Below are 18,906 nucleotides of genomic sequence, written 5' to 3'. Positions count from 1 at the left end.
CAAAGTGGTTAGGAACGGTAGCGGCTTGTGTCATCAGTCTGGTGGTAGGAATGTTCAAACTTTAACCCTCGTGATCACACATAAAAGATAGCTAGCGAACGCTTAGGGGCATTCCTCCGCAGATAATCGTATCAATCTCGGTGCGCCGGATTGTGTTGAAGTGACAACTTCTACTACAGCAGAAATCACAGTAACGTGCAACGCGCGAGCTGTGGCCCCCGACAGGATTGTCGCGCCTGGATATTCGCGCGGCGAGATATGAAACCGGTCGGTTTTTAGGAGAGGGCGCATGCAGACAGGAGGTCGACTGGCGTTTCGCCCACATGTATATGTGCGCCCTCCCCTACAAACGGATAATGGTTTGTCCGACCGGATTCATATCTCGCCACCTGACGTGACAACCCTGTCGGGAGGCCACAGCTCGCACGTTGCACGTAAGTGTGATTTGTGCTGTATGTGGTTCGCGACAACATATTAGGTGGTGCGCGGAAAGCGTGAAAATAATGCAAATTGGGGACACACGGGTGATATTTCTTCATACTTTTTGTTTATCATGCGGACCCACGCAACACACTAACTTGGTTCATTATTGTCGGGCACTGGGGCTACTGGTCCTATAAGGACCATGTTTACCATTATCCCCCCAGCAGCTGTTGCAGCAAGGGAATATTCGTCCAAGATTGCCAACAACCGGTCAACATTGGGTGACCATTGCAATATGGTCGCCATACAGCCAGCAAACAGGCGATATTGCCTCAAGATGGGCAATGCATGTGGTCTGCATATAGCCGAGGACCAAATAATATTGAATCGAAGCGGGCAATACGGTCCGAGCACGGCCGGCGACCAAACAATATTGGCTGAAAGTGGGCAATGTGGTCTACAGATAGCCGTCGGCCAAAGAATGTTGCCTGAAAACTGGCAACAAAGTTTGCATATAGCCGTCTGCCAAACAGTATTTCATTAAAGCAGGAAATAAGCTAGGTCTACATATTTCCGGCGATATTGGATTAAAATGGACAATGTATGGTGTACATGTAGCAGTCGGCAAAACAATATTGGGTGGTAACGGTCAATACAGTCTACATACAGACGGCGGCCAAACCATATTCCATAAAAGTCGGTCGATGTGGGTCCCAGAGTGGGCATATATTGGATAGATAGGATGCCACTATTGGCTTAATTGTGCGACTGCAGACTGGTCCAAGAGAGGTCGAGTGGCGGTATGCCTGTTTTCGGCTCAGATATGGCCACTGTAAAATTGGGCCAACATTGGGAACCCGGGATCGCCAATATTTGTCCAGCCTGGAATCCATATTGAGATGCTGCCTGGGGAGATTGTGAACAGCCGTCTGCTGGGTGGTATTTTGCGAGTGTAAGGTAATAATAATCCGTGGCCTTATACAAATGTGTAAGGTAACTGCAAGCGGAAGGCGACAACCAGGGCTTGTTCCTTCCGAGGCGTTCGCAGCTGTGTTACACGTGAATATTCGCTCATCTTGAAAGGTAGTGTTGAAATCAGAATTCTGTTCACAAAGCTTCAAACGCTGCGCATGGTGGTGTTAAAAAAAAAGAAAAGAAACAGATGTCTGTGTTAAGAAAGACGCCGTCACGACATCGCAACCCGCGTGATCTCGTTTGTTCGGGCTTTATTCACATTCTAGTATCTTTTCCATACGTGTGCCATTAAACGAGCTTAGCCTTTACTTGGCTCCTTGGCCAGTACTTGGAGTTCATAATCATAACAAACATCGTGGTTCAGGCCCGTACGCCACTAGACCCCTCTATGAACACGGCGAGACAGGTGTGCTCTGAAGACGGTGATATTGTGCAGCATCCACCAGGTCAACGTTCCAACATAGCCACTCATACAGATGGAATTAGCGTGCCGAATCCACCGGCATGGCCGTCCGGGTTAAGGCGCCCTCTCGTGATGGTAGCGATGGTCGTGCTGAAGAGTGGGGGGTAGTGAGTTCGAATCCTACCACCGGCTGTGCTGTCTGAGGTTTCCCTGGGTTCTCTAAAGACTGTCCAGACGAATATCGGCACAGTTCCCCGAAGTCGGCCCAGGACGCATGCTAACTCCCAGGGCTGTCTCCCGCTCCTTCGTGCTGTCCTCTCTCCATCTGTCCACGTCTGTACGCCGCTCACAGTTGCTTCGCGGCGCTAACATGGAATTCAAAAAGAACGCCGAACAATAACAACTTTATTAGGAGATGATGAATGGGGAGTTTCATCGCCAGGGGCGATACTCTACCCCTTTGCTATTGGTGATGCGGGCAATGAAATAATGAGCCCCTTCACAATAAGGATCGAAGTCCTGGCACCCAGAAAGAACGCCGAAGTTGGTAATCGAAACTCCATTTCCGGTGGGCTTTACTGGCTTGCAAAGCTTCACTTTGTACAGGGATCACTTTCGTGCTAGCATTCATGAGAACACACAACTTTCCAAGTCAACAAGATGAAGTATTTGGCGTCACTTGTTACGGGACCAGCTGCTCGAGCTGTAGAAGGTCTTACCATTATGGGCGACAACTATGTGACAGCAGTCAAAATACTTAAAGGAGCACCGAGGCGACCCCGTAAATGATTGGGGGGGGGGGGGGTGCGGCGTGTTCCGCAACGAATAAAATGGGCTCCTGCGAACGCATGACGCGCGAAACTGCCCCGCACACCTTTCGAAAAAATCCTCGACTTTCTGAAACAGCGTATCAGAGAATAAGGGACGGGGGGAGGGGGGACGTACAGACGTTGCGTATTTACCTGGCATGTGACCTAGAGGAAGCTGCTTTAACCAGTGCGTGAGCTGAGAAGAAACAAACTAATAGCGAAGGCAAGAAATAGCGAATTCGCGTGGTCATTTCTTGGCAGATTTCATTGCCATATTCTGGGCACTTGTGTTCGCTTGGTTAAACCGTAGCAATCTCACGTGCTGGCGTTGCGTTTTCCCTGCGCCAGGAATCTGCAAGCTAACACTTTTTTTTCTTTTTTTGCCCGGTCCCGATCTGAACGGGCAGTGTGCTGCCCAATTGTATCCGGTGTCGTCATATCCGTGTCGCGAGGGTCAACATTGGCCCTGATTGGCATACACTATAACTGTACGCCGAAGTTAACGTGGTTTAGCAGACGACGGAACCGGAACACGACCGACCGCGATGTCCCTAGTGTGATCCCAGCGACTAAAACCGCTGGATTCCTGGCACTCATGTTCGGGTGGCAACGGTCATATGATCCAGCGCGGGCGCGAGACTAGCAGTTGCCAAGCGCTAGGTCACGTTTCCACGAAATGACCAGACGAATTCGCCAAAAGAAGAAAGGCAAAGTGAATTGTCGACGTCACGCGAGGATCGTGCCGGTCATCCAATGTTTTTGAAAATTTGATTGCGCAGTGACGATACACTGAACAGTTAAGATATTTTGCATTGTGAGTCCTGATGGACAGGTTGAGAGATGAAACGGGGCTTTGGGCCAAGTTAAATGTCACGTCATTGCTCGGTTTGGGAACAACGAGCTGCTTGTCGACGAGCACTTGGATTCCCTTGTTTGACTAACCCCTCGTTTGTCCTTCCCGTTTTCCCTCGTTTGCCTGACTTTGGGTGGGGGATAGAGAAAGCGCACAACTATTCCAAGATAGGACGAGCTCCCTCCTGACCCGATGAAAAAGGAGGCATGACCTCTTCGAGGAAGGCGCCTTCTCTGTAGCGATGAAGAAGAGGATCTCGACCATATTATGTTCCGTTGCAGAGCCCTAGATAGCCTGAGCACCCGAACACTCCTGCAAGAATTGCTGACACCCCAATAGCATTGCGCTTTCGCGATATCCCACTGGACATGGACCATAAGAACAACGAGACGCCCAATGGAGACAAGGAACGACTCGTGCCGCCGCCTGAATCACCAAGCGCCATCCGCGAGAGTTGCAACGAAGGACGCGAGCTCCGAAGGATCAGTGAAAACTGTGCGCTATTTTCCATTTTAATTAGGTGATTGACCGCCTTGTCTCAATAGAACCAGGTCCCTTAACTAACAAACACACTCAGTAACTATCTAATCTAAGAGCACGCCACGAACGTCTCACTGGGTGCGTTAAGTACTGGACCATCCTTTGGCGCACGCAAATCGGGAGTATGAGACACCCTGAGCGGCCACTAAACAGCGAAAAGCAACTTTGGAGCGCTACACTGCTCGATCGCTGATGCTGCTTCTGGTTGTCCGCTCATGCAGTGCACAGACGGAGGACATGTTGGCTTAGGTTGAATCTACAGTAACGTTGGAAGGGTCGACTGCGGTTGTGAAGACTTCTCCTTGTAATAGCGAATGAAGTGGAAAAGATGGAAATTTGTAGCAGATGTCATAGGAGCTGTTTACTGTGAAGATGTCTACATTAAGGCACTGCATTTTTAGTGAATAACCGCCAATATCCGTGAGGAAGTTGTCCACTAATAGAAAAACAACTTTATTACGAGATGATGACTTGGGAGTTTCATCGCCAGGGGCGATACTCTACCCCATTGCTGGTGGTGATGCGGGGAATGAGATAATGAGCCCCTTCACAACAAGGATCGAAGTCGTATGCTGTCCGAAAAGGTCAAAAGAGCTTTGAGGGCAGAGCGTTGGTGGGCTGGATGTGGCCAGGAACCAAGCCATTTTGAGAGAGAGGGGGGCGCCACTAATAGTAAAGCGTGATAATATTAAATTACAGTTTACTGAAATTGGAGCAACAACAACAACAACTTTATTTTTGACCTTAGAGAGTGGGGAGTTTCATCGCCACAGGCGATACTCTACCCCATTGCTGGTGGGAATGAGGGGAATAAAATAACGAGCCCCTTCGTTAACGCCATGGGCTTCTGGTTAACGCCAAATGGGAGCATTGGGTAACATAGAAAGTCCGTATCTGGCTTCGAGCCCACACCTCGAAGGTCGTGCTGCCTCCGCTCAACAGGAAGTATGTCACGGAAAATCTCAAGCACTCGGACACTTGAAGTCCGCTTCCATGTACCAAAATGAAACGGGAGCGCGAAAAGCGACTTGGAGTATCACACTCTCTGGTGCGCGAGTGGAGCATGCGTCACGTCAAGTGAGTGGAGTCTGAAGCAGTCGCGCCCCGGGGCGCCTATACTTCACGCACGCAATGAGAATTCTGGAGTGTACCACGAGGTCACTAGCCAATTGCTATTCATCGGACAACAAAGTGGAGGATACGGATACCTCATGGCCTCGAGCTTTAAGGTTGGTTCTCACTAATGCGTTTTGACGCACAGGCATCCGTTCCGTTGGCCGGTATCCGTCAGTTACCATGACAACGAGCTAACTGAGAGCTCCCACGCGCGGACGTAGAAGAGTTCGCGTCGGCTCAACTTTTCCGCACAGCAGTGCGTTCGACGCAGCAAGGAGACCAATCAGAGCGGCGAACCTGACGCTTGCGCAGTTTGCACTTGGTAGGTAAACAGCAATGGCGACCAACGGAGCAACGTTGTGTGGTTTTGTGTATGTTGTGCTGCCCTGCTGGCATTGCAGTGCAATAAATGCAGCGAAATGGAGGTAACAAGACGAGGCTATAGCAGTGCGGCGTGAGAACAGGTGTGTTCTTGTTTCCTTCAATTTCTGCTGCAAGAGTAGCGTCGCCGAGGAATACTGGGTGACAAGAAATCCAGCGAAAGCATCGCTGAGCGTCACCGTTTTCGTATCTCCATATCGAGACACCACAAACAAAACGCTTTTAAAATACGATGTTCAATCGTAGTGCCTCCGTCTGTGCTGTATGGGCATGCATTGAACCCACCTTGGTGCGCTTGGTCGACCACATGTGTCATCTGCCGTCAACCGACGGACGTAGGTCCGTGGCAGTGAGAACATGTCAACGCATTGCGCTGCGTTGAGCACTGAGGATGCGTGCCAACGGAACGGATGCCTGTGCGTCAAAACGCATCAGTGAGGACCAACCTTTAGTTTTACCGAGTGCAGGGGACTTGTCGTCTTCGATAAAGATTTCTAATGTCTTGAACACGTATGAAGACATATCCCCAACAACACATTGCACTCCTATGGATGTCCGGGGAATATCCGAGAACGGACATTCGGACATCCGATGTACATCCGTTTTAGGTCCGTTTTATGCGTGAGAGAAGGGCAGAATATGAGACAGAAAAACAGCGCCACTGTAGCGCCCAGGAATGTCCCGTGTGGATACTGTGGAATACTGTAATATAACGGATCAAAATGGGCAGTGCAGGGGACGTATATTGTTTTTTTATAGTTCTAACGGTTTTGTTTCGTAAGGCCGCCTTAATGTTGACATAATTTACACACTTCTTTATTTCTCAAGAAATACTCAGACTCGTGCATGGGTAACATTATTGTTTTATTATGCAAAAAGATGCACTGTGTAGAAATTGGTTGTTTCCTCCAGTTGCCCATTCTTTGCAGCTCCAAGTGTCGTGTCAACAGGTGTGGGCAAAGCCGTCGAAGCAACATGCGACACACCGCTGGAAGCTTCCTCTCGCACATTTGACAAAGTGTGACGAAACTTCCGCTGCAGCTTTTAGTAAAACATTGACCTACGCTGAGTCGTTTTGAACCGGCGTTTACTTGAAAGCAGCGCGTCCACCTGTCTGCGTACCACATTCGCGTCGCCGGAGCATACGACGTAACTCGCACGACAGTGTCAAAATTTTACGTTCCAGTAGTTGACGTACACTTCGCATCGTGCCTTGTAGTTACAACAGTAATTCCTGTTACTATGAACTCCTCAAATACACACAGACGCGGCACAACGGCAAGGCAAACCCGCCACACATAGCAGCACCAAGGCCCCGAAACTCGCCAGTTCCTTTGCGGGATAAAGTGAGGCGCTTCATGCGTTTCACGTCATCGGACGTCAGAAAACGTCATAAAGTGAACGTCACGGAGACATCCGGTGGCTAGTGATTACTGATTGGTTCCCATGAGGATGAATTCGTTTTCTCAGCGATGATTGGCCGTTTTCAAATTTGTTCGCGAGCGCTCGAACAGGCGACAGCGCGGTGGCTGTGCCGGTTGGAACCGGCGTCCGTTCCGGACGGCTCGTGCTGTGTAGCGGTTGTGTTAGACGATGAGTTCAGATTTTTCCTGTTTAAAAACTCAAGCTGTATCATGTGAGTGTCCTCGAAGAGCCACAGCTGCCAGGGAAGATGCTTGCGCAACATTTCTGCTCTGGTTCTTGGTGTAGAAACTATTCGAGCGTCCGAACGCCTCGTACCCGATACCTGGTCAACGACTGCCGACAGGTAAGTCATTTGTCGTTGCTTGTTGCCCTACAACACCGCATTCACTTCGTGTATTGTGAATAAGTTGCTTAACAGTTACCGGAAATCGGGACCGGATTACGCGGTGACCGAGACAGACAGCGTAGCTTTGCAGATACGATGGTAGACTATATTTCTTTTCGTGAAACAATATCATCTTCGTGTTATGATTAAATACCCGTTCACGTCGTACTGTATAAGGGTATGACACTACTGTAAGGCTGATTCTCGGTGATTTCGCTCGACAAGTTTCGTCCGACGCGTTGACTTAGTAGCTGTTCTGTACGTAGCGCCAAAGCCAAGATTGTCAGGCTAATCGGTCTGAATATATCATTGTGAAGTAGCGCAGTAAAAGGTATTTTTGTACTAAGGTCGCTCATCACACGCCATGGCTGCGAGCTTCTCACAACCCTGCCACCGTTCTTATTTTTCGCGTTCTATAGCACCTTTATTCTTTCTATTTACATTGCAACTTTCACATGCATAACTGTATATTTGATACCATTTTTTTTTTCATCTTGCAGCCACTGAGCTCCAGTTCCCAGTAGCAGTCCTTGCAATCCGACATTATCAGGCTTCTTCAAGCAAATTCTGGAGCAATATTAATATCATGTCGTGTACGCCTTGCTTGCATAACCGTATGTCGCACAATAAAATACTTCATGTGACAAAAACAACCAAGGCTCCGTCGTATTCCTGTAACTCCCACTGCATTCCGACAAACGCGAACAAACAAAAAAAAAAGAAGAAAAAACAGTGCATGGAAGAAAAAAAGCAACAACAAAAGAAGACGGGAAGCAGAGCAGAAAGGAGGAAAGTAGTGAGAGAGAAACGGATAACACGTCATTTACGTTATTCGCGACATAATCAAAAAAAGAAAAAAAAAACAGGGTGGCTACTCCTCAGTCATTGCTCCGCTCAGTCAGCTCCGGAGGTCACGTGAGTTTTCAGCTACAATAGATTTCTACTACAGCTTCGCGCCCCTGGCAGCACGCAGTACGAAGTGCTGGGAAGGAGCCACAGGGGTGGCATCCAATTTATTGCTCCGTAGACGAAAGCGTGCTGGGCGAACGCCATGCATCCTGGACAGGTCCTGGTCGCACGTCACAGCAAACGTGACCTTAAAGATGGCGGCGCCCATGATCTGCGGCCAAACCGTATGTAAAAATGCTGTTGTTTCTGCGCAACGTTTTGGGTGTCTTTCGATCACGGTAGTTATTTTTATCTGATAATCTGTCACTAAAACGCGCAGTTTTGCACATAAGGCCTCGTATTGTTGATGACTTCCAAAGATGTGATGACGACCGCGCGCTAAGACTCACTGAGCCGATGCGATGCACTTAAACTAATTAGAAATGGGCTATCTGTTGCGGAAGAAGCACCGCATAGTTTACACTGGCAAAATATGTTAATCTCTTGGCGTTATGACGACGGAAATATATCGGTAAGCGTCAAAACGACATGTAAACAAAGTCACGTGACCTCAAAATGACGTTTTCTATGACGTGCGACCAGGACAAGATGGCAGTTTTGCCAAAAGCACCCGCTCGAGGGTTGTTACAACAATGGCGGGTTTGTGTCACCCCTGTGGAAGGAGCAGAGGAGCCGACGCTAACGCCATCTAGGCGTTCAGGTTAAAATTAGGCCGTCATGATGTTCTCTCAAATTAAGCGTCCGTCAGTGAAAACGACACTTTATTTTGAATTGTAAATGGGATATTTGAACTTCATTTATTACTGCACCTATGCAGGCCGCGCTTTTTTACTTTTTGTCCCAGACGTGCGTGACAAATCCTGTCTGGACGTTCACCTGCGCGACTGATGTACGCTAGGGACTGCGGACATTCGGATCTGTCATGTACATCCGATGGACGTTCGGTGTTGTTGGGGATGGTTGTCACTGAAAACGGTGACGAGCGAGGTACACTTAGCAACTGAACCCCTGACCTAATACCACCTAATCTCTAAAAGCAAACGTTTGAGAGCTAACGTGATTTCTTGCCATCCGAAGAGCATCTGCTGGTGGCTTGTACAGCAGCCTTGGGCTCTGAAGGGAAGAGAAGCATATTACGGTGCGAAGGACGCTGTTTCCTGTGCGGCAAACGCTCGCATTTGTCCAAGGACTATCGGATGTACAGTGACGTGCAGTACTTTACCAAGTACTCGCGGCACTTGTATTTTGATTTAGGTACTTTTCCAATTGTGTACTTTGTACTGTACTTTACTTTACTGTGCTTTTGTCTGGTGCTTTCCCATCAAGTGCTAAATGCCGTACTGGAAATTCAAAGACAAAAAATGGGTAATATATCAAGTAAGCTTTATGTTAAAAGGAACATTTTTGAACAGGAATATTATAAATACAGTTGTGCAATCAATCCCAGGAAAACACCTTGTCGCCCCTCCGAGCACCCTTAACCTTGGCGGGCAAATGACTGCGAAACATCTCGCAAACAGCAGAATCGTGCGTGGGTATTTTTCGAGTGTGTGTGTATGACATAAAAATAGCATGCTATTCCTCCGATCAAGCTATTTGTAAAAGACAGCTACAGCAAACTATAAACGAACTAATTAAATGGCATAACGAGAACGGTTTTAAGCTTGCCCACTCAGAACACTCCTTGCGTTTCTTTCTTAAGAATTGATTGAACATTTCCCGAATCCCGACTGGAAATGAACGGTCATGACCTCGTTGTTAGACAAGGGGTAACGTTTCTCTGACTTATTTTCGATGCGGAACGCACCCCTTTCTATCCCATATCAGACACTCGAAGGTGAAGTCTTTCGAATCTAAACTTTTTGAAGGTCTTGTTACGAAGATCGTGAGGAGCAGACCTCCAAATGTTTTGTCGTGTTCACGTTTCTACTGTATACATTCAATATTAGATTATGGGTGTGTTACCTATGGATGTGCGGGAGCGTGTAGCAGGATTACCCCGTCCCAACTCCCACGTCTCATTTCCCTCACGCCGTTTCTTCTGTGTGCCATTCCCCCGTTTCAGTTTTTGCGTTGGTTACGTTTCAAAAAAGAAAGGAAGGGGGGGGGGATATGTTTATTGAGAAAAAAAAAACAAGGAAAGGTTAGTCAGGCAAAGGCCGACTTGCTATTCCTTTCGTAAAGAGGAACGGAAAAGGAAAGGGGACGAAAAGATGGGAAGAAAACGAAAAGGAAAGAGGGCGGCAAGAAAGAAAACGAAAAAAAACGAAAGAAAGAAAGCGAAAAAAAAGGGAGAAAACGAAATAAAGGAAAGAAAACGAAAAAATAGAGAGAAAAGGAAAAAAAGAAAGAAAAGGAAAAAAAAGAAAGAAACGAAAAGAAAAGAGGAAAGAAAACGAAAAAAGGAAAAAAAAGAAAAAAAAGGAAACGAAAAAAAGAAGAAACGAGGAAAAGAAAGAAACGAAAAAAAGGAAAGAAAACGGAATACACATACACACAGACAGATACACAAAGGGCCTTAGAGGCTGGTCGAGAGACCGGTTGCACGGAGAAAGCTCAAGAGGGCAGTCGTAACTGCCCCCTGGTTGTGCAGGACCGGGCCGAGCAGGGTGGCCAAAGAGACGTTAGGGTAGCCAAGTTGTCGCAGGTGGCGCTGGAGGACGAGTCTTTCTGGGAGGTACCGGTTACAGGATAGGAGGTAGTGCTCGATGTCGGCTTCCACATAACAAGTTGTGCAATCGGGGGAGTTCGTCTGGCGCATTTTATGCAGGAGTGAGGGTGTCCGTGCAACATTCATTCGAAGGCGGTGGAGGAGTGATTCTTCAGCTCTATTGCAGCGGCAGGCAATAGTGAAGTCCTGCATGGGGTCAATGAGGCGTACGAAATGATGATATGAGGTAGAGTCCGCTCGGAACTGCCGGGTACGGACATAACGCCACCGACGAATGTGCAGGGAGCAGACAGAGATCGTTAGGGGCAGAGGGGTGGCAGGAAGAGCTCTGTTAGATGTTGCGTCTCTTGCTATTGTGTCTGCGCGGGTGTTACCCAGAAGGCCTACGTGTCCCGGGATCCATTGAAGCGTCACAGAGTGGCCAGTTACCGCAAGTTGTGTCAGAGCTTGTAGTATGAGCGTGTGGAGAGTGCATATGGTGCTGGGGCGAAACGAGAGCAGCAAATCCAGTGAAGTCTTGCTGTCAGTCAGAACAACCCACTGTGCAGCCGGCAGACCGAGCAGGTGCTGTAGAGCAGAGAGGATACCGAGGAGTTCCGCTTCCATAGAAGACACTGGGTATGGGAGGACAACGGCTTGCTGAAAGTCACTATCAGGGATATAAAACGCAGCACCCGAGCTGTCTGCCGTGACTGAGCCGTCCGTGTATACCTGGCGATGATTCTGATACGTGGAGTGCAAACAGTGGAGAGCGAGTTGGAGGGCTACAGGTGCGGGAGTGTCACGCTTGCGCTGAAGACCAGGGATGGTGGAGCAGATATCAGGACGCGCTAGGGTCCACATTGCTGGCGCATATGTGGGAGTGGTTGGGGAGGGAGGAAGATGATCCTTCAGGCGGGCGATGGTCTTGCCGAAAGCTGAGTCAGGGCATTCGTCGTCAATATGGCAAAGATAGTGGTGAGGGTGACTGGTTAGATAGCGAGAATATACTCGAAGTGTATCAGCATCCCGCAGAAGAGGGACAGGAGTCTCCCGTGCTTCAGCAAGCGTGCCGTAAGTCTCTGATGTTCGTGGTACTCCCAGACAAATGCGAAGGCCGCGGGCTTGGATGTTAAGGAGCTCGCGCTCCTGTGTTTGGCTGAGGGCATGCAAGATAGGGAGGCTGTAGCGTAGTGTCCCCAACACGAGGGCCTGATGGACGCGATGCAGATCAGAGCAGGACGGGCCCCAGGACGCACCAGCGATACGTCTGAGGACGTGAACTGAGGCAGTCGCCTTTGTGGTAATCATCTTCACATGGCGGGACCAAGTTAGGTCGCGATCAAGTATAACACCTAGGTATCGGCATGAAGTGGCGAAAGTCAGAGGGGAGCCGTCAAGGTAGAGCGGATACCTGCGGAAGCACTTGCGCGAGAACGCCATTGCAACAGTCTTCGCCGGCGACACTGTTAGGCCACGGGAGGCAAGATAGGTGGTAATCACATGTAGAGAGCTTTGCAGTCGGCGCTGGATCGTGTCTCGACGGGTTGCAGAAGTCCAGATGCAGATGTCGTCGGCGTATATTGTGATGGATGTATGAGCAGGGATCAATGGGGTAAGGGAAGCCATGATAAGGTTAAAGAGGAGGGGGCTAAGGACACTGCCCTGCGGGACCCCACGGGTCACGTGGTGCTTGGTGGTGTCACCGCCAGCGGTGCGCACGAAGAGATAACGGCCTGATGAGAAGTCTTGTATCCATCGCAGGGGGCAGCCGCCAACTTGAGCCGCAGTAAGAGCGTCAAGGATGGCAGCATGGTAAACACTGTCGTAGGCTTTCTTTACGTCGAAGAAAGGAAGATTTTGCTGGACGTCAGTTGTCAGTGATCTCATCCATGGTCAGCTATACGGACTCTTTTTGGCGGTACTCAGCATTCCATGAGGATCATTCCTAGAAATATGTGACAAAGCCACCAATCATATGAAGGTACAGCCATTATTGTGACTAGAGCCTGGATGAAAAATGCATGAAAAAAAGTGATAGTTTTCGGAGCCTATAAAAGGCAGAAAAACCTCTATTAATGCATCCAAGTTGCAGTCCATTTTTTCGTGCTTTGGGCTCTAAGAATGTGGAAAGCAGAGAAGCGGTGGGTCGCGATCACACATGCAAGACAAGAATCAACCACGGTCGCAATACTATTATCAGGGCTGTCGGAAGCAACATAAATGACTCGTTACATGATACCTGTACATAGAACTCGAAATCATCGAACACAATGCTTTTAAGTTCAGGTGACCCGTTCCATCCAGCGATGATATTGGTAGGAAGGGACGGGTGTCTGATCGATAATCAAATCTCCGAGCTTGTTATTTATCAGCGGTTTTGTCAAAAGCGCCCATTCAAGGAATAAATCAGTTCGAAAAGGCGCGGCCAGGTATCGTAAAGCGACGCCTTCCACAAGCCTTATCTTTTTTTGCTGCCAAAAAGTAGGAATAAAGCTAGTTACAGGTGTTTATATCAAAACAGGCACTAATGCGGAAATCGTGTTCCACAACAAAACTGAGCATTTTTGCGGCATGTAAATATGACACGCTTTTGCCTCGCCATTTAAAGATAAAATATGAAAACAGTGTTTAGTCTGCCAAACCCTCCATCTGTTGCAACCTGTGCGAATCACAGCACTAAGGCGGGGGAAATGCAACGGGTGAATTGGGGGCGGTGGAGATGAGCCGGTTGTTCCATGCCGGGGGAATGGGGACAGGAAAGTTTAAATCGGAGGAATCGTGCACCACCTGTGCAAGGCCATCTTGCTTGAAAGGCGTATATGCCATGTATTGCCAAGGGCTAATTCTTGCTCTTGGATCATTCCGAACATGTGTCTTACGTGAAATCGACAACGAAGCAGCTAAAATGTGACATAGTCGAATAATTTGATGTCCACCTTGGGCACGGGGTTTGATGCGATTATAGTCTCTCTCGACTGTGTTCTGCAAGATCACGAGAAATCTTCACCTGGCACACACAGATCCAAACACAGTTCCGTACAGGCCGTGTAAGGTCTTCACCCAGCAAATAATCTTCTTGTACATCGAGCGAGGTTCCTGGCGAGCACGATGACAACCAGATGTCATAAATTACTTATTTGCTTCGCACCCCGTCATGTTAGTATAACTAGCAATGGGCTATAGATCGCCCCCGCCGTTATGGGTGACATCGCCCCTTTAGAAATTCCGTATCAGAATCTCATGGTGGTGTTAGAAACAAACAAACAAAAAGTGGCAAGGATTTTGGGGATCCAAACTATACGATGGGTGTTCAAGTCAAACCGGGACTTTTCATTTTTCGCAAAAGTAAAATGAACTTACAGGCGAGAAATTAGTTTTATTTTTCAACGTAATCTCCAACGGCACTAATGCACTTGTCCCAGCGTTTCACGAGGGCTTGGATGCCAGCAGCGTAAAAATCCTTACCGGCGCGTAGCAGCCATGATCGGACCGCATTCTTGACCTCGTCGTCGCAGCTGAAGTGGCGGCCCCCAAGGAACGCCTTCAGTGGCCTGATGAGATGAAAATCGCTGGGGGCGAGGTCTGGACTGTAAGGGGGATGTAGCAGCAACTCCCAGCCACGTTCCTGTAAGGTGCGTGTCGTGAGATGCGCGGTATGCGGGCGTGCATTGTCCTGTAGGAGGAGCACTCCTTTGGTGATGAGGCCCGGCTGCTTTTGCTTCAGCCCCGTATGCACATCCCTGGGAACCTGGCAGTAATATGCACTATTGATGGTGGTACCACTGGGCAGAAAATCAACAACGCCAGCTTTGGGACCCAACGGGCACTAACTTTCCGAAACTGGAGGTGTTCATGAATGACAGACTTCAACGTTCCCACAGAAAGGTCCGACTTTCGAGCCAGTTCGAGACATGTTATCCGTCGGTCCTTGAGGATCAGGCGCTCCACAAGTTGAGTGTTCTCAGGAACTCTGGGCTCTGAGCCGCCCCGGCCGGGATCGTCCTGCACTGATGTACGGCCGTCTCGGAACCGTTTGCACCACTCAAACGCTTTGCTGCGGCTAAGTGTATCGTGGCCATACTGAGCTTGAAGTCTTCTGTGAATTTCAGATGACTTTACGGCTTCAGTCACGAGAAGCTTCATGACAATTTGCTGATCGATGTGCGCGCTCACCTCGGCCATCTTGTCGGCCATCTTGTTTAGCACGTGTCTTCTGTTTTGCACAAACTTTGGACCACTACGTGGTGAACGCGGATGCCTGTCGCGTGTGAAAATGACGAAAAAGAAGTAGCGCGAGCCATTTGTACCCTCAGGAGACAGAAAGGCCCGGTTTGACTTGAACACCCCTCGTACAAGTCTAAAACAATACACTTCATCCTTGAGCAATTGATTCGTGAAAAGAGGAACCAACGACGATGGTAAGCTTTATTTTACAATACAGGGCGTTTCACGAAAATGCCCCGTCTGAATAATTCGTGAACAGGTGGCGCCATGGAAGAAATTTCTTTTTGGTAAGGATCCTTGGGACATCGGCCATGAACTGAGTAGTGAGCGGCTCACTTGCATCCATTCACTAATTAAATAAACATCCTACATTTTAAATTTTACTTCACGCGCTTACGGAACCTGTTTCACGCATCGAGACCTTCAGCGAAAAATATTTCTGGAAAAAAGCAGGGTCGATACTTAGTGATTTTTTTCGAGTAATTAACTGGTTCCGGTTTACAAATTTCTTGCGCGGAGCAGTGCAGGAATGCGCTCTTTCGCTGAACTATCCAGCGCTCAAATTCGTGTTCATCCGCTCGCACTGGTGTCGGGGGAGCCGCAAGATAACGAACAGCCGCGAGAGAGGGTTTGATATGGCTTCTCGTTCTCTACTGAACACGTAAACAGGATTACGGTCGTGTCGTTGGATGTGCCAGACAGTACGCTTTTACCGCCATAATGACAAGCACTTGCCAATGACGATAAAGCTATTTTGCGCGGGACGAAAGTGGGCTGCTGTTAACGTGCAGGTTGACAGCAGCTGACGTGACAGCAGTTGACGTGCTGTTAACAGGCACTGCCATTGGATGAGGCCTTGTGCACATTTATCTTTCTTTTTTGTTGCGAAAAAGTAGGAAAATACATAGATTGGCCTTCATAGTGCGACTTACTCCACGCGTTCTTCCTTTCGCGGAACCCAACAGCCCCAAGGAGGAAGTTCTTGGTAAACTACTGAACGAATTCATGACCATTCTACCCAAATAGGGAAGGTATATGTGACGTGAACGTTTGAGGCACTGCTTTGTCTCGCTGTAACGAAGCTGTAGAGAAAGCGCATAGCCGTTAAAAGCTATACACCCATGACAATGTCGAAATGTTTCACTCATTCTTTCTTAGAAGCGCACGCGCGGCACTAGGAACGGTATGTGCGTTTGGAGACAAAATAGTGTGTTTGTGGCGACAAGATAGTAACCCCGGTTTGAGCTGTGTAGGTGCAACACCATCGCTGCGCAACACGAGAAATAATCATGCCGAAACAGGACGGAAAAGCTTTCAGATAAATCTTGGCATAGTTTGCTGCGAAGTCGACCCAGGACGCACTGTCTCCCATGAGCAGCATGCAGTGACGCTAGCAGAGCATTCAGTTACCAAACGGTACAAAACTACCAAAATAACTCACTTAATTGAAGTGATTCGTATCAATGTGCACCCTATATCTTTTAAATATGGAAACAGACATTAATCAAGAATCAAGCACGCCGTGCCCAGAAAGAGATGAAGATGCTTAGTCACATCGAATTTTTGAAAAAGGAAAAGAAAAAGACAGACAGAAGTAAAATGGAAAACGTGGCACTACCTCGGGCAGTGTATTCTGCCACATTTTATGCCCAGGACCTCCTTAATTTATAACATGTGATGGATGCAACATCTACTGATTCTTCGGGAACTCACGTTTCAGGGCTAATCGTAGCGTTCAACCAGACTCACGGACTACCGAAAAAGTTTACATCTGCGCCGCATGACGCCTTGAATACACCAGCTTCAAGTATGTTCGTTAGCGTTAAGCTCGGCAAAGGGACCACCTGGTTTTGAATTTTCAATCGCGGGCTGGACGGTTATCTGTCGCTACGGGTTATCGAACCCGCGTCGTGAGCACGTGAACCGTGAGGAGGATGGTTTATCATATCTGGGCTTGTGGTTCGTCTTTTGGATGCTATTGATGTGAGGACTGCCTTGTGGAAATTAAAAGTCCTATAGGCATTTGTACTGTTTCAGCGTTATTTATGGCATCGTATAGCAATGCAGAGCGCGCAGATATGGTGCTTGCCTGGGAGGCGCAAAAGAATTCCCGCGCGGTGGCAAGAATATACGCCGAGGAATTTACGTCTAGGCGACATCCAGATCACCGAACCATAGAATCGAATTTCTCGAACCTTGTAAACTTCGGGAAATTCGACAAGCCTTATAGCAGAGCTCCGTCTGCCTGGACTGAGGACGCCGCGTCTGCAGTCCTGGATCATGTGGCCGCCAACCCCCACGCTAGTGTGCGCTCCACAGCTGTTGCGGGCTGTTGCGAGGGAAATGTTAAGAAAGTGCTCGGGATTTGGTATGTCATGCAGTGCTTTGCTGCCACATCACTGCTAGGGTTAAGAATCTTAACCCTATACTAGAGATGTGGACGGTACAAATTGGATTCAAAGAATCAGAAATTGTAGCACTGCAGTCGTCGAAAAAGCCAGAGAGTGGCTCAAATCGGTCCCAGCACCTCTGACGTGGCGATGGTGTGCGCACGCTACGCTGGCAACGGTTTTCCAACAACTTACCAAGGAGATCGACTCATTCAACGTATGGGGCACGCACTCACTCTCTTCACATTCCCTCTCGCACGTTTTCTTTTTTCTTCAAATCGAACCAAATCTTCATTTAAGCCACGATAATAAATCCAATCCAAATCAAGCCCGGCTTAAAATTTTTATCTGCAAATGCAGTCATTTTCCGGATTGATAGTTTCTGCAAAAAAAAATAAAAATAAATAAAATAAAATAAAATACGGATGATTAATTGCGGCTTTTTCAAATCCGCCACGAAATCATGAGAGTCGACTCTCTGCGTCATGCTCAACTGAAAAGCTTAGGCTATGGTTTTGATATGTAGTCGTAAGATGACTACGAAGTGGCCATGTTGCAAGTATGACAGATAATAGCGGCTATGTAATAGACATTAGTCAGTATTAGTATACCGTTGATAAGGTTATCGTGCCTATCGGAACCAATCGCAGTGGTGCGTGACTCAGAATCTTATCCACTGATTGGTTCCGGTTGATACGGTTCGACGCAATGCACGTTATCAACGGTCTGCTAAAACTCTCTATTTCACACTCAGAGCAACGGATGATCGACAACTGTGTAACTTGCCAACACAGACAGGCGGAGAGCATCCCTGGAATTTCATTCGTACCTAATGGTCTAGCGTCAGACCTTCTTCAAAAATGGAAACAAGGCGGAAACTGGTGAGAAAGTTTATTGTATTTTTCATCGTCTTTACGGCAAACATCTTTCCAATTATCACATCCGTGCTACTTGTACCAAGCCGACACAGATGGTTGACAGAGTGTTAAATCCATGTTGAATATCGTTGTGCTACATGGAACGCGAAGTACGAAGATCGATTTCACGACGATTGCACGTGAGATTTCAACATGCGAATTGTAATACAAGCATACAACGCAGATTCGGCACTCATTTTCCAGCAGTGGAATGGCGCACATTGTGCCGGTGTCGATACATATGCTGCAATTTAACGTACCTGCAAACGTGGAATGAGCAACGTTGTTTCTCAGCAAGTTTACTTCATGATTTCACATGTAAAGTGCACACGCGGAAATCACATTCATTTTCCACATGTTAAACAACAGCGTTTATCACATGTTGTTTTCACGTCGATTATGAGCAAAACTAAATGTCAATCATCAACACTGCTTCGATAAAATAGCGTATCTGTAGGCGGCGGCCTGTACGTGGACATCAGCATGTCTTCTCCGATTCGTGT

At 48.1% G+C, this 18,906-nt stretch overlaps 1 protein-coding gene across 3 annotated transcripts in view; it reads left to right on the top strand.

The window, feature by feature from the left end:
- The window catches only part of LOC135378484 (proton-associated sugar transporter A-like), a 160,965-nt gene that overhangs the window by 72,053 nt on the left and 70,006 nt on the right, over window positions 1–18,906 (top strand). The gene's annotated exons all lie outside the window — the stretch shown is intronic.

This window comes from Ornithodoros turicata, chromosome 1, assembly GCF_037126465.1.
Source record: "Ornithodoros turicata isolate Travis chromosome 1, ASM3712646v1, whole genome shotgun sequence".
Lineage (NCBI taxonomy): Eukaryota > Metazoa > Arthropoda > Arachnida > Ixodida > Argasidae > Ornithodoros > Ornithodoros turicata.
Note: the sequence above shows the minus strand (reverse complement) of the source record. Positions and strands in the feature narration are given on the sequence as shown.